Raw genomic sequence first — 5,000 nt, 5'->3', positions numbered from 1 at the left:
AGGAAACTCTGATGTATTTTAAATCTAAACGTTAATTTAAAAGTGGGGAGAAATAGCATTGGATGAAAAAAGACACATATGAAGAAAATTATTCCATACGTAAATACTTTTTAGCTCACCTGAGTTGAAAGCTCAAGTGAGCTTTTCTGATCGCCTGTTGTTCATTGTCTGTCCGTGCATGATTAAACATTTTATATTTTCTCCAGAAGCACTGGGCCAATAATAACCAAACTTAACCAAAAGTATCCTTGGGTAAAGGGCTTTCGAGTTTGTTCAAATGAAGGGCCATGCCCTCTTCAAAGGGGAGATGACCACAAAAATAGGGTGGGTCATTTAATTTTTTTTATCAAGAACCATTGGGCCAGAAGAGCTGAAATGTACATGAAAGCTTCCTGACATAGTACAGATTCAAGTTTATTGAAATCATGGCCTCCTGGGGTTGTATGGGGCCACAATAGAGAATCAAAGTTTTACATACAATTATTCAGGAAAACTCTTTCAATATGAGCCAAGGTGGCTCAGGTGAGCGATGTGGCCCATGGGCCTCTTGTTCAACATATAGAATAAATAGTTATGTTGTATTTCCCATGGAACATTGAAACGTTTAATGCGTTTACCAATTAATCACTGAAAGAAAGATAAAATTGTTGTTTCATATGTTTTATGAAAACTTAAAGATGTTTCATTTCTTTTCATGAAAGACCCCTTAATTACCCAGTAATATATAATCAATTCTTAACAGATTATGTAAATTTGATTTATATTAAGGATGTTTGATCTGATTACCCATCATTATCAATCTGTCTAATATGGCCATCATGTGTTACTATTGCTACGCAATCTTGGAGCATGAGGTAGAATGCGAGCCAGCTCTTTCATAAGTACATGTATCTGGAAAATATTTCAATGTCAAAGGTTACAACAATGTGATAATTTAATCATTGTATGTTTAAGGTGTTGATAATAAAACTGTTATCTGTTCAACTTTTTCTTCTTAATTAAAATCAAGACTAAGTACCAGAGGAAATTGTGGAAAAAAATGTCTGTCAAATACGTCAAGCTCTTACATGTAGTAGTTGTAGATTCAACTATTTATAGAGATACTGAGTTATGATGCACACAAAAATGGGTCTGGCACAAAAATGTTGATTTAGCTCAAGATGACTGGAAAAGTCTATAACACAGAGAGACTGGGTATTTATTCAATTGTGAATTGATTGATTGAATATTGTTAAACGTCCCTCTCGAGAATATTTCACTCACATTGAGACGTCACCACTGGCGGTGAAGGGCTGTAAAATTTAGGCCTATGCTCGGCGCTTATAGCCATTGAGCAGGGAGGAATCTTTATTGTCCCACACCTGCTGTGACACAGGACCTCTGTTTTTCCGGTCTCATCCGAAGGACCGCCCCATTTAATCGCCTCTTACGACAAGCAAGGGGGTACTGAGGATCTATTCTAACCCGAATACCCACGAGACTATTCAATTGTGCCTGATGATTAAACTAATAATAAACATGTATGGAAAATTTATTATCAGTGAAATACGATACTGTTGTACAGAGACAAAGTTGCATTTTATAGGCTAAGACAGTGTAAGGCTCTACAGGAACTAGGTTAGGCTCTACAGGGACTGGGTTATACTCTACAGGGACTAGGTTATACTCTACAGGGACTAGGTTATACTCTACAGGGACTAGGTTATGCTCTACAGGGACTGGGTTATACTCTACAGGGACTAGGTTATGCTCTACAGGGACTAGGTTATACTCTACAGGGACTAGGTTATACTCTACAGGGACTAGGTTAGGCTTTACAGGGACTAGGTTATACTCTACAGGGACTAGGTTATACTCTACAGGGACTAGGTTATACTCTACAGGGACTAGGTTATGCTCTACAGGGACTGGGTTATGCTCTACAGGGACTAGGTTATGCTCTACAGGGACTAGGTTATACTCTACAGGGACTAGGTTATGCTCTACAGGGACTAGGTTATACTCTACAGGGACTAGGTTATACTCTACAGGGAATAGGTTAGGCTCTACAGGGACTAGGTTATACTTTACAGGGACTAGGTTATGCTCTACAGGGACTAGGTTATACTCTACAGGGACTAAGCTATGCTCTACAAGGACTGGGTTATACTTTACAGGGACTAGGTTATGCTCTACAGGGACTAGGTTATACTCTACAGGGACTAGGTTATGCTCTACAGGGACTAGGTTATACTCTACAAGGAATAGGTTATACTCTACAGGGAATAGGTTAGGCTCTACAGGGACTGGGTTATACTCTACAGGGACTAGGTTATACTTTACAGGGACTAGGTTATGCTCTACAGGGACTAGGTTATGCTCTACAGGGACTAAGCTATGCTCTACAAAGACTGGGTTAGGGTTTACAAGGATTGGATTAGATGTATGTGAACTGGATCATATCCTAATTAGTATTAGAGTTAGGCCCGTGAACTCAATCACATTTTTTATTAGTGTTAGAATCAGGCCCATGAACTGAATCATATCCTAATTAGTGTTAGAATCAGGCCCGTTAACTGGATCATATCTTAATTAGCGTTAGAGTTAGGCCCGGGAACTCAATCACATTTTATTTAGTGTTAGAATCAGGTCTGTGAACTGGATCATATCCTAATTAGTGTTAGAATCAGGCCCGTGTACTCAATCACATCCTAATTAGTGTTAGAATCGGGTCCGTGAACTGGATCACATCCTAATTAGTGTTAGAATCAGGCCCGTGTACTCAATCACATGCTAATTAGTGTTAGAATCAGGCCCGTGAACTCAATCACATCCTAATTAGTGTTAGAGTCAGGCCCGTGAACTGGATCACATCCTAATTAGAGGCCCGTGAACTGAATCACATCTTAATTGGTGTTAGAGTCAGGCCTGTGAACTGAATCTCATCCTAATTAGTGTTAGAAGCAATCCCGTGAACTCAATCACATCCTAATTAGTGTTAGAGTCAGGCCCGTGAACTGGATCATATCCTAATTAGAGGCCCGTGAACTGAATCTTATCCTAATTAGTATTAAAGTCAGGCCCGGAAACTGGATCACATTTTAATTCATGTTAGAATCAGGCCCGTGAACAGAGTACAGCATCATATATAGGAAAACGAAAGTAGAAGGTATGACGTATGCAATTTGTGTGTGTTTGAGTGCACAGAGTTTCCGGTCGGATCAGTTCACGGGCTTATAGCCTTTCCCGTGAGGCGTATTATATCGTATGTGCGACTTGATAATTCATACGTGCTACTTAGTATATAACATAGTTCATTGGCGGTAATAGGCTTCCGCATTTTTCTCTCTTACATTCAGAACTTTACGACGCTTTTTAATATAGTGAACTGTACTGAATACCCATAAAAAAGAAACATTACAAAAGCAAAGAAAAAAGGAAAAACAAGTGGTCGATTTTGAGATCTACCATTATTTCTCATTCCTACCCATATGTTGATATCGAGGCAAGTTTGGTGTAACAATCACAATTGGGGTACATACCGATGCATCTGAAAGAAATATATCAGACAGAATATTCTGGCGTATTTACGATTCTGTGTCTGATAAGCTCTAGTGTGTCATTATTAAGACGAAATAATTATTCTTTTGTTGCGCCATTTGAATAATTGCTATCTTGTAAATGTCAACTGGATGACGTTCCAGATGATTGCTCAAGATAACGCAAACAGATATTTCGGTAAGCCTTTAAACTATAGATGATTTCCATTCCAAAGAACAGTGCAGTGTACTAAAATGGAGTATTGTGTGGTGTAAATAATTCTAAAGAAAATTAATCGATTTTGTCACAGGGATAGAAAACATCCCTAGGTAAGTTCATTGCTTGCATGTTGTTTCATTTCCTCTTGAGTTCACTCATATTCGATAGTTGGTAAAATGGGTAGTAAAAACCGGACCGGGCCGGGTCACCTTCGTAATCATTTTAGTATTCTTCGTTACTTTATTTTCGTTTGATGTGAAACTTCTTAATGGATGATACATTGGGTCTTCGCTACAAAAAATTCGGCATAATTTTGCTTCACTGTCAAAATATCAACGTTTGTTTATTTCAGGTTGGTAAAATGGGTAGCGAGAAAAAAATACACATTTTTCTGTGATTACAACTGATATATGTTACACAACAATGAAACTAGACATACTTTAGATAAATATTATGACAATTTATCACCAAAATGCTGCAGTACCTGTTATGTGAGTCTTTTATATTTGATATTTACGATTTATTAAAACCCAGGTCAAAAGGAAACCGGACACGGGTAACCCATGGCCGAATATTAAAATTCCGAATAAACTGAAGGTGTTAGCTGTCACTTTCATCTTCGACGCATCCTGAACGTAATTCAGCTTCCCACCAATTACTAATTATGAATAGAAAAATTCTCACTCCTATTGGTCATTTACAGTCATTTAAAACTCTGCTAATTCCAAAATTAAAGCATCTGTTTATATCACTTCCTGTGCCAAAAAGGGAGACAATTTCACATATATGTAAAATAATGTGTGGATTCCTGTGGAAATATAGTGTAGATAAAGTTAAGAGGTCTGTGATAACACAAGACTATCTATCAGGGGGTATAAAAATGGTAGATATAAACAACTTTATTACATCCCTGAAATGTTCATGGATTAAGAAACTTACAAAATGTTGTAAACCGTGGATGAATATCTTTTTTGCAGTCTATGGAAAAGATATCGTAAATAAATTATACGACTTTGGTGATAATTTTATTGTATTGTAGAATGCTTACTTAAAGAAAACAATACAATTTGGACGGATGTTTTGAATTCTTGGCTTTCCTATGTGAAAATTAGACAGAATCCTTCAAATTTAAAAAGCATTTTTCAAAATATTCCTGTGTGGTACAATTCTAATATAAAAATAGCTGGTAAACCAGTTTTTATCAAAGATTGGTATGAGAAAGTTAAAGCTATTCAAGAGTTTTTGATGATGATTGTAATTTC

The sequence above is a fragment of the Ostrea edulis genome, chromosome 3 (genome assembly GCF_947568905.1).
Source record: "Ostrea edulis chromosome 3, xbOstEdul1.1, whole genome shotgun sequence".
NCBI lineage: Eukaryota > Metazoa > Mollusca > Bivalvia > Ostreida > Ostreidae > Ostrea > Ostrea edulis.
Note: the sequence above shows the minus strand (reverse complement) of the source record.